Source organism: Astatotilapia calliptera, chromosome 8 (assembly GCF_964374335.1).
Source record: "Astatotilapia calliptera chromosome 8, fAstCal68.1, whole genome shotgun sequence".
NCBI lineage: Eukaryota > Metazoa > Chordata > Actinopteri > Cichliformes > Cichlidae > Astatotilapia > Astatotilapia calliptera.
In genome coordinates, this window is record NC_137429.1 from 22884652 (window position 1) to 22897361 (window position 12710).

Below are 12710 nucleotides of genomic sequence, written 5' to 3' on the forward strand. Positions count from 1 at the left end.
ATGTAGCCTGACACGCTCCTCGACATGTGCAAAAATTGGGGGGTGTAGAGGAAGAACATTACATATATATACACATATAGTATATACACTGGGTGAATGTGCAGTAGTAGCAGCAAGCAGGTGAATTCTGTACATTAATATGAATAGACATTTGACTATTTTACAGGATAGACAATATAAACATATTTAAAATTAAAGGAATTTGAAATGTACATTGTGCCTTGGTTTAGAGTGTCTGGAAGAGAGTCCTGTCTCAGTCAATTATAGATGATGTGAGAGGGCGGGTGTGTGTGTTTAGGGCACGGATGGCTTGGGGATAGAAGCTCCTCTTGAGTCTCTCTGTCCTTGCCCAGAAGATGCGGAACCTTCTACCAGATTGCAGAAGTTGGAACAGTTTGTTGCCAGTTTGTACGTGCTTCAGAGTTCGTACGTGATTTGAAGTTTGTATGTGCTTTGTCTGTAGGGGCCACCGTAAATATACCTTTATTTATTCACTCCACATAAAATGTAATAAATAAATCAGTTAATACAATAATCAGCTATTCAAATTTCAACTTTTAACTATTCAAATTTTCAGCTTTTTCCTTTTACAAATTTAAAGTGAAACAACACAAAACACTGCAAACCACAACACAATTAAATATAAATTAAAATATGAAAACAAACAGAAGATGCACATTCTCTGTCATATGGGCCTGCATGAATAAACTTTCTGAATCCTTTATCATCTGCAACCGAAAATAGTTGTGGATGATTACTATACCTTTCTAATGGGACCTTGTTGTCCCTGGCTCTCTTTCTCTCTCTCTCTCTCCCGCTCTGTTCCTGTGCTACTGCGAGTGTAACTACCGCCCCTCCCCCCTCATCCCAGCTTAAAGCACAAGGCTGGCATGCTGAGTGAAGCCGAAAAAAAGAACGAGAGAGAGAGAAAAAAAAACAACGCTTCGTTCACGTCAAAGACCAGGCTCTAAGAACCATTTCGTTCGCGACCGACCCATCACTACTCACTATGTGTTAATAGACCTCTCTGCATTGAATCATCATATCTGTTATTAACCTCTGTCTCTCTTCCACAGTATGTCTTTATCCTGTTTCCTTCTCTCACCCCAACCGGTCGCAGCAGATGGCCTCGCCCCTCCCTGAGCCTGGTTCTGCCGGAGGTTTCTTCCTGTTAAAAGGGAGTTTTTCCTTCCCACTGTCGCCAAAGTGCTTGTTCATAGGGGGTCATATGATTGTTGGGTTTTTCTCTGTATCTATTATTGTACGATCTACTGTACAATATAAAAAGCCTTGAAACGACTGTTGATATGATTTGGCTATATAAATAAAATTGAATTGAACTGAATTAAATGGACTGTTTTTCTAAAAAGCGCTCTACACAACTTGTCTCATTCACCCATACTCACACAAGCATTTTGTGCTGTGTTCTTTCTAGCTACCATTCAAAGACATTCATACTCCAATGGACGCATTGCAGAGCAACTTGGGGTTTGTATCTTACCCAAGGATATTTGCCAGGAATCAAATCACCAGCCTTCAAATTAGCAGATGACCTGCTCTACCTGAGCTCCATTCACCCCAGAGACAATCCCTAAAATGTAAGCCGTGCAGAGATCATATTAAACTTTAAAGCAGAAACTCTGATTAGGCACATTCAACTTTGTGGTGCTTGGCTCGACAGTTTAAGCTTAGTATCTTAAACTGTAAGTTTGAAATAGGTACTTTTCTATTGCTACTTTCTGCTCCTCCCTTATTCACAAGTGGTTGCCAAGTGAAGTCCAAGTGAAGGAGTCAAGGCAGGGTCATAACATCACAAGTAAGGGTTAATGGGTACATGTGGTTTGGAGCCCCATTGTGAACAGGGTGAGGAGCTCAAACTGCTCTTGACACATTCAAAGAAGCAAAGTTCTAAGTACCAGTGTTTACTATGAAAGTACTGTAGCGGACCAATTTCAGCACTGCAGCAGCGCGTGTGTGGGCAGCAAATAGAAACAAATTGCACAGGTCTATTTTTACATCACCTCTCCGTGTTTCCATTCATCATCATAGACTCGTTTAAAAAAACTGCAGGTAGGGACTTAATGACTGATGACTTGTTTGTAGTTTGCAGATTTCTGCTGCTTTTAGAGATGTGATGACTCACTAGCTGAAATGCTAAATTCTGGATGTTGACCACTCGGCCAATTTGCAGAGCTGTTCCTGATCAGCTTTTTTAGTCGTAGTCAGTTTGGTAATTTAGCAGTTGCAGTTATGTCCCCGTGTGCTTTTAAAGATTAAATAGGAGATCTTTTTTTAAAGATACAGTTTGGGTTGTCTCTGAGAAAACTGCTGAAAAAAGTCACATAAACTAAAGCTCAGAATATGATTATTAAGCGGGTGTGAGACGTGTATTCAAGTCTCAAGTTGCTTGAGCTCATCATTATCAGTAAGAGTAAGAATGCTGTTAGCGTTATTTTCAATGGAGCTGCTTTGGACATCTCATTCATGCTACTGTTTCATCATGCTTAATTTGCCATCCCTGAAGCTCTAAACAAAACTCCACGACTCTGTGCTCCTCCTAGAGGCCCTCTGTCTAAGAATAAGTATAGCGATAGAAAACGGGGAATAAAACAGCAATAAGCATTTTCTAGAGAATTTTCTATATAACTCAACAACAGTAACACAGTAACAAAATTACATGCCAGAAAAGAGTAGAATAAAATATGAACAACTTTGACTTGTCTGCCATGTTATGAATCCATTCCTCACAATATCATACAGTTAGCTTTGGCTTTACAGTTTAAACACAGAGACATGGCTGTGTTATTATAGCTTCAGTAATAGAACGTGCTGTATGAATAAGCTTTCTCGTACATTAGGGTGTGTTTCAAAATAATGAAATACATTTTACAGAATGGTTTTCTATGAAACCTGAGTGTTTTCTGCTCTATGAAGGGGACCAATTCAATTCAACTTTATTTATAAAGTGCCAAATCACAACAATGAAACAACAACAGTTGTAAAGACCCTATAATAAAGAGAAAACCCCAACAATCCAATGATCCCTTATGAGCAAGCACTTGGCAACAGTGGGAAGGCAAAACTCCTTGTTAACAGGAAGAATCCTCTAGCAGAAGGAGGTTCAGGGAGGGGCAGCCATTTGCCACAACTGGTTGGGAGGAGGGAGGGTGACAGAAGAAAAGACTATGGGAAAGACTCTGCCATTAAAAATGGATCGTTAATAAAAATGTGTTCAGCCACAATAATCATTAGTGTTTACTAAATTGTCATTAAGATGTTTTCAAAGCATCTATCACCATTATCTGGGTGGTCTGCAGTTGTAGCTGATTATTTAGGAAAGTTCATTAAAGAGTATTTGGTGTGTCCAAATGTCTCACCAAAGGTGTTTTTGATCATTTATCTTTGAATATATTACCAGATATGTACATAACCTGCTTCCTGTACCATTTGGTAAATGGACTGATTCTTATATAGCGCTTTTCTACTCTCAAAGAGCTCTATACAACCTGCCTCATTCACCCAATCACACCCATTCTCACAAGCACTTTATCTACACTTTCTAACGACATTCATACTCCGATGGATGCATCGGAGAGCAAGTTGGGGTTAGTATCTTGCCCAAGGATACTTGACATGTAGACTGGAGGAGCCAGGGATCGAACCACCGACCTTCCGATCAGTAGGTGACCTGCTCTACCTCCTGAGCTACAGCCACCCTTGACCCTTGACCCACCCATTTGGAGTCTGTCCGACAATCTGAGAAGACCCGCTCAACTTCAGCATGCTTCTAGTTTTTTCATCCACAGCACCGTCGACCACGATGATGAAGTAAACCACCTCAAGGTTTTTCAGTGCATCGATCACCGCTAACAGCAGATGCTGACACACCCCTTGCTGTTGCTCAGTCTTTTATTTCAGAGCAGCCTCTAAATTCATGTTTTTGGCTTTTGTCTGGGTCTCAAAAGAAGTCAGTTTTCTGTTATGCAGCAAAGGAGGCATTTTTAGATGAAATTTAGGGCTTGTTTTTTTGTCATGCCTTACCATGAGACACAAAATCGTTAAGATGGAGGACCTAACTTTCTCTAAAAGCGTCTTGTCTGTACTTTACCAGCGTCTGGGTTGGAAAAAATACACATGTACACTTTTAGGCTTCAGTGCTTTCACCTTTCATGCACTTTGACATCAGGAGTTGCCAAACTGACTTGTGGAGCCAGCTCACGCTAAAAAGTAAAGAAAAGTTTAACTTTTCAAAAAACACCTTTTTTCTCCAAATTTTGCATAAATGCCTCGAACCAATCAAATCGCGTGAGTGAGAGTGAGGCGGTCGCGTCTCTACTTTGGCATCAGATTAAAGGAGAAGCTGTTCACTGATGAGTATTGACCCATCTGTATACGAATAAAGCTAGTAACACATCGCTAGCTTGGATCGTGCTAACTGTTAAGCTCAGTGAGATTGCCCTTTCCTGTGAGGGACTGGTTGGTGTCACTATGACGATGGAGCAAAGCAAGATGGTTCCTCAAATGCAAATACAGGCTTTAAAAAAATCGAAGCAAAGCAAAAGCTGAATCTTTTTACTATACTCTACTTACTCTAAGTCTGCTGAATACTTGATTAAATACGTACACCTGTTTACCCCTGCCTACACTGTATAAAATCATCCATCTATCTTCATCTGTTTATCCATTTCAGGTTGCGGTGGGGGGCTGGAGCCTATCCCAGCAGCAACATGACAACCTGGACAGGTCACCAGTCTGCAGCAGGGCTAAATGTAGAACATTCAAAACTGAACTTTTCCTTGATTATATGTGCATATAGGGAGAAGATTATCACAAAATATTAAAGGCATCTAGTCCAATTTTTAATTACAGTGGGGCAAAAAAGTATTTAGTCAGCCACCGATTGTGCAAGTTCCCCCACCTAAAATGATGACAGAGGTCAGTAATTTGCACCAGAGGTACACTTCAACTGTGAGAGACAGAATGTGAAAAAAAAATCCATGAATCCACATGGTAGGATTTGTAAAGAATTTATTCGTAAATCAGGGTGGAAAATAAGTATTTGGTCAATAACAAAAATACAACTCAATACTTTGTAACATAACCTTTGTTGGCAATAACAGAGGTCAAACGTTTACTATAGGTCTTTACCAGGTTTGCACACACAGTAGCTGGTATTTTGGCCCATTCCTCCATGCAGATCTTCTCGAGAGCAGTGATGTTTTGGGGCTGTCGCCGAGCAACACGGACTTTCAACTCCCGCCACAGATTTTCTATGGGGTTGAGGTCTGGAGACTGGCTAGGCCACTCCAGGACTTTCAAATGCTTCTTACGGAGCCACTCCTTTGTTGCCCGGGCGGTGTGTTTTGGATCATTGTCATGTTGGAAGACTCAGCCTCGTTTCATCTTCAAAGTTCTCACTGATGGAAGGAGGTTTTGGCTCAAAATCTCACGATACATGGCCCCATTCATTCTGTCCTTAACACGGATCAGTCGTCCTGTCCCCTTGGCAGAAAAACAGCCCCATAGCATGATGTTTCCACCCCCATGCTTCACAGTAGGTATGGTGTTCTTGGGATGCAACTCAGTATTCTTCTTCCTCCAAACACGACGAGTTGAGTTTATACCAAAAAGTTCTACTTTGGTTTCATCTGACCACATGACATTCTCCCAATCCTCTGCTGTATCATCCATGTGCTCTCTGGCAAACTTCAGACGGGCCTGGACATGCACTGGCTTCAGCAGCGGAACACGTCTGGCACTGCGGGATTTGATTCCCTGCCGTTGTAGTGTGTTACTGATGGTGACCTTTGTTACTTTGGTCCCAGCTCTCTGCAGGTCATTCACCAGGTCCCCCCGTGTGGTTCTGGGATCTTTGCTCACCGTTCTCATGATCATTTTGACCCCACGGGATGAGATCTTGCGTGGAGCCCCAGATCGAGGGAGGTTATCAGTGGTCTTGTATGTCTTCCATTTTCTGATGATTGCTCCCACAGTTGATTTTTTCACACCAAGCTGCTTGCCTATTGTAGATTCACTCTAGGGAGACCTGGGTGGGGGTCTCAGTGTTTGTAATATGTTAACTCTGTTTTCTCTGTTGTGTAGAGGAATTTGGTGTAGCTTAGGTGAGGAGATTACTTTTATGACCGGGAGGAAGTCACGTACACAGAGACACACACACAGTGCTTTGACTGATGCACCCACACCTACATGCACAGTCACTCACGTGCACTCACACATACACACAGGTACGTGCACACACAGGCACTCATGTGCTCGTGCATACACACACAGACACAGAGTTTGCAGCACATCATGGGGGTTTTATGATGGGGTCGCTTCTACAAAACTGTGTTTCACAGACAAAGGAGTGGAAGATTTGCAGAGGGACACCGGCCTTGCACATCTCCCCTTCTAGAAGATGCATGCTTAAATGAAGATGAATAAAGATGAATAAAGGTTTTTGTGAAAATGACTACTGAGTCCGGTGCCGTCTCTGGATGCCCGAGGAATAAAAAGAACCGGGGTGAAATTGATTTTGCAACAACTGCGAGCGTCAGACAATTATTTTTGGGCCAAGAGCTTTTTCAGGGTGAAACAATGAATCCTCTTCAGGTCTTTCTTCAGAAACAGTGAGACTGGAAGTCTACAGACTGCCTCTTTTCCCCCCCTCAGAACGCTTGAAGCTGCGTTTGACTGAGTACGCCAGTGAACCTGTCATCCCATTTGACAGAGTCAGACACCCCTTAGGTCAGTGAGTAACAGGAAGGATTATTCCTCGATGTAAAGCCTAAAGAGTTTTTTGTGCTGACAACTGACACTGAACTCAACTGATGTGACAACTAAACTTCCTCTGTGATTATTGTGAATCCACAAAACAAAACAGTTAAGAGCTGAAAAACAAGACTGTCACTCCTGTATGAGTCACAGTAATATTTAATACAAAGAATTTCAATGTTCCATATAACTCAGTTCATAACATTTCCATTTCAGGAAATCTCTTTTTTTTTTACATAACAGATTTTCTCTGAAATAGCTGCTCAATACTTCCCAGGAATTTGGTTGTTTTTAAGTGTTAAAATTTGTATTTGTTTTATAATCTACCCCGATGTCTTTATTATTCTTCGCATGAATAAAATTTGTAGGTCATTAGCAGGACTTGACTGCATGGCGAGGTGGCAACCCCAAACCCGACTCATGTAAGTTTAAATAAAAGTGTATGTTTAAAAAAAGTACTTCCAGAACTACTTTTATTGCACCATGTTCATTCACTCTTGAGCTGTTGTAACATGAATCAGATGGCTGAAGTGCTACCTCAGCATACAGTCAAGTTCTATAGAGTCTTGCCAATGACATACTAAATGTATTCAGGTGTGTTAAAGCAGGGACACATATAAAAGTTTCAGTCCTCGAAGACTGGAGTTCAACACCCCTGGTCTACAGGAACTATATCTATTGCTAGAGTTAATGTGGCTAATGTAGCCGCATTAGCTTAGCAAAAAACAAGTTAGTGGATGGAAAAGTTAAAGCTACATCAAATCCTAGAAGCCTGATAATGTCTCTGACTACACCTACCATTTTGTATTGTTACATTAGCTTAAATAGTCATGTTGCAGAAAGTACACTCCCTCAGTTTGAAGGTTTTACATAAACACAAACTGGTCCTTAGCAGACCAAGTGCAGTCTCTGATAAATCGCAAAACATGACATTGTGTCATCATTTATTTAACAAAAAATAATCCAAAATGCAAAAGCAGTGTGTGAAAAACTAAGTGCACTCCACAGACATTAAGTAGCAGCCAGGTGCTGCTAATTAAACAGACTTGAGTACTTGGTCATCAGTGGTTCACGTAGCCTCAGTGTGCTGGTACATCTATCATCTACCTCCTGCCTTTGTGTCATCCTCATTAACCTGCTCTCTCCACTGAATTATCCTCAGTGCTGATTGGAAGGCTCACTGGCATGCATACTGTATCCAGCCAGGTAAGGCGGGGCATGCAGGTTTGTTGTTGTCATCTCCATCAGCACGGATGTCATCCTCTTCTCCCTTCGCAGTTTTTTGTTCATTATGACCACTGCCAAGGAGCTCATGTAATGTTTGCACATGTATTCTTCTTTGGCTATCAAAGGTCAAAGTGACAGTAATGCTATATATAGCTCTTTAAAATAACAATATGGGATATTTTTTTGGATATAGCTAATTACTGTATTATGACTTTTATTGTGTACATTACAGTTAAAGGTTATAACCATTTAAATACATAAAAGGTTTGAATACATACACAGTGTTCCTGTTCTTTAGTTGTTTGTTTTTTGGGAAACAAAATAAAAAATTGTTTCATGTACATTAAAATGTGTTTCAACAAGGCAAATAACAAGAGTCTGCACTTCGCACTTGTTTTATTGCTCTACAAAGATCTTCATGTACTTTTAAAAAGAACAAAAAAACTAAGCCAAATCAAACAAAGAACTTTTAAAAACTATTTCCTTAAAAGTAAATACTACCCAGAGAGGGAGCTGCCTTGATGAAGGTTTGTGCTCTCGTGGTGCCTCCTGTTTTTATTATGAGCTGATCTGGGGGCCACCGTCAGTCCTATTTTCACTTTAGGTTCTTTTACTTTAGCTTACCAATATTAGTTCAGGGGAAAAGCCAGAATCCGATAGCTCATTATGTGGTGGGTTCGTGGTCTTCTTTCTCTTTTGTCTGTTTTTGCTTGGGCACCCAGCTCCCTTATTCGTGTTTGTTCTTTGTATGTCGCTATATTTTCATTATTAGAAATTTGTTGAACTGGAGTAACATTGTGGCATATATATCTTATACTCCGAGATTCCTGGATTTAGGGAGCATAATAAACAGCAAGCGTGAGCACCTCTGTAAAAGCAGACATTAATTCCTATTTTCAGATGACATGATGGACTTTGAGATTATGTAATTGCTCACAACTCACATCACAGCCAATCACAACACATCAAATGAGTCTCCCTATCTATAGCCTGAATATCGTAAAAACTTTATGCAATAAAAAGCCTTTTTTATGCTTGAGTAGGAATTCCAGGCTGAATGCTTTTCATTCATGCTGTAATGTGATCAGATAAAAGACACTGACCGCACACTTACCCTGTAATTAGAGCGTCACGGATGACAGAAATGTGGAAAAATTGTGCTCTTGCAATGAGGCATTAGTGATGCATTTACTTATGCAGACAGCTAATTAGCTAGTCAGACAGAGATACAGATGGTTAGATATAATGAAAAGGGCATGAACATGTGACGAGCAGTTTGCAGGTGTGGCCCCACAGGGACCAAACACGCACAGCGGTGCCTTGTCTGTACTCTGTCTCTGTGATGCAATCAAAGCCAGGCTAAAGGCTTTACTGTTTGGATGGAAACAGTAAAGCTTGCTCAGAGGCTGAGCAGTTAAATGATCAGCTGCTGACTTCTTTGTACATGTAGTTTGTGGAAGGGCTTTGTGATGAGATGTTGGGCCCATTACTCATTTCCTCTGAGTTTGTTTTTCATGCAGTTAAAGTAAAAATCCCATTTATTTCAACCTAGCTTTTTTCCCCATTAGTGTGCTATTTGCAGCTATAAGTGTAATCCTAACCTTGAACCCTTCATTTCAGTTGTAGAATTCAGGGTTAATGAGGAGACACCAAATCTACAACAACATAATCTCCAGAATATCCATCCGCTTACACTGGTTTGTTTATGTGACCAATGCTGTTCAAGGTCAAACTTTCTAACTGCTTGCCCAGTTCACTTCACACTGATTAAAATGATCTAGTAACTTAAAGTTTAGAATTCATTCTGAACTCCATTTGAATTTTTAATGATCTGCTTAGACCTGTCCTTTTTGAGCAGAACACACTCCAACCCTCCATGCAACTGTCATTCATAGTGTAGTCCCACAATGTTGTGACTTGAGGCAAGTCCAGATGTGCCATGCCATGTGACAACCTGTCATTACCACTATTACTACTGCAGCTGCTCAAAAACTAATGAAAGTTATTAGTATGTCCTGAAGTCGGAGATTATCACGACTTATATGAAATGTAAAGTAGTTAAGTTCAACGGTGGATAACGAAGGTTTATGAGCAGGAACCCAATATGACAAAGGACAGAGGGAAGACTGAAACTAAAACTGACCACACATGATGCAATCAATAAATCACACACACAACTTTTCATTTATTTAATTAAATAAATGAAAAGTTTTACAGGTGAGCTCACTTAGGGTAAACACAAGTTGGAAGTAAATCTAATCTAAGGGATGAAGGAAAACCAGGCAACTAAGCAAAGACACATGAACTCGCACTGAAACATGACGAAGGACAAAGGAACACAGAGGATTTAATAGAAACAAGAAGGACAAATTTGTCTTACCAAACTAAAATGCCTTAGAACTATACAATTTCAATTCAGTTGTATTTATATAACAGCAAATCACAACTGTCACTTCAAAGGTGTTTTATTTTGTAATGTAAAGATCTGACATTAACAGAGCGAAAACCCCAACAAACAAATGACCCCTGATGAGCAGATGCTTGGCGACAGTGGGATGGAAAAACTCCCTTTTCCCTCCAGCAGAATGAGCCTCAGGGAAAGGTGGCCCTGTACAGCAACCTAAATAAGAAACAGAACTCAGTTCAACCACTGATGCTATGAATTACTAGAAAGACACCAAAATAAACTCAATCAATCAAAAAATACTAACAGATAACCAAGAATCAAGACTCAAACAATACACTAAATATGCAAAAAGCCATGGGGTAATTTCTAATAATAATCATAATGATAACCAAAACAAAGGAAACTGAGTAACTCGAAAACTATGGGCCCAAGACCCAGGACCACTTTTAACATACAGTAATAGAGTAACAAAAGCTATAGCAAGGATCTAACAGGATTGCCTGCTATGTAGATATGGAACATAGATGATCTCTTGGCTTTACATTAATCAAACACAGAACATTTTCCCAATGCATGTTTTACACTTAAAATATTTAAATGCATTTTAAAATATGGGAGAAATTCAGGGGGAAAAAGTGTGACAAAAAGTGTGTAGTTGACAACAAGAATTCCCTGAAAGAGAAATTAGCCTAACAATGACTACAAATGGCAACATAATGCAATACACTGAAATAAATGAACATATAAGTGCATAATCCTGCACCTCTTCTCTCATTATAATCAAGTGCACAATGACAAATGATATGGGACTTTTGTAAAGCTGTCAGTGTACTGTCACCAGGCTTCACACTGGATAAATATGCATTCATCAGTGTTGACCTACATGGGCGGTAATTAGTCATCCAAATCATATTAGCAGAGATATTTGGTGTAGTTATCAACTATGAATTCTTTTCTTCAGTGAGACTGATATTGGCAGCTTTCTTTCTGTCCAGAGCATTAATTATTGAGCCAAGTGTGCAATTTATGTCATGGTCCTGCGACCATGACTCAGTGACTTTGTGTTTGTGTTCTTTATTGTTATTATTCTCTTTATTATTCATGGGCTGTTTTGGGATGGTTTGTGTTTTGGGATTTTAGACACTGGGTTCTGGGTTTGTGCTCCCTCTATTGGTCCCTGGTGTTAGTGTTCCCCTGTCTCGTCAGGTTAATCAGGTCCAGCTGTTTCCCCCACCTGTGTGTGATTTCCCAGTGTCTCTCTGTGTACTTATAGTGTGTGATTTCCTCTGCTCCTCGTCGCGTCGTCTGTGTTCATATCCTCTGCGTGCTCTCCCTGCTGTTCTCCCTTCATGTTCAGGTTTGCCACTCCTTTGTGTAGTTTCTCCCAGTTTAGTTCATCCTTAGTTCAGTTTTGCCATCTCCACTTTATGTTTGGTATTGTCAATAAATCACCCTTCACGTCTGAAATAGTGCTGCGTTTGAGTCCTCCTTCCACTCTTCACACGGCCGCTGACCCGGACCGTGACAGTACGACGCGACCACAAGATGGACCCAGCAGCGCTTAATCCATCCAGGGAGCTACGGGAGACGCTCATCGATGCCACACAGGAGCTGATCGACCTGTGGCTGGAAAGCCCGGGTGGCACGTCCCAGCGCGCTATAGAGAGGCGGCTACAGCGTCTGGTGACTGGTCTCCCGTGGCTTCTGGACTCGCTCTGTTCGTGGGAGCGGGAGTTTCTCCTTTTGGACCTTGGACTTCACCCCCCGTCTGCATTTACTTTCGAGCAGCCCGAGGCGGTGAGTGAGCGGGATGCATTGGCTTCCCCAGATTCCGGGACTTTGTTTTCTGGGGCTATTCAGAGCGGGATGGGAGACTGTACGGGTCGCTTACCTACCTTCGTGGTAACAGATCCTTCGCAAGTGGGCGTGTACAAACCCTCTGGAAAACCGACAGACTCTGTCTCTGCCGCTCCCTCTGAGCCAGGACTGTATCGCCATTCTCCGGCTCAGTTCTGTGTCCAGCCACAAGCTTCCAGGTCTGCAGCTCAACCGTTAGCCTCCCTAAGGGCACAATTACCTGTTCTGCCGCCACTCCAGTTAGCCACTCAGCCACCACCACCGCTAGCGTCGCTACAACCCATAGTTCAGTTAATGGCTGAGTCACAACATTCATACTGTTTTTCCACCGCTGTTTCTAAGCAGGGAGATAAACTGTTTCACTACGGACCTGTTCCTCAAAAGCTGGCAACATTAGAGACTATTGCTCACTCCGGGGCTTCCCCAGAGGCTGGGTTACTGCCCT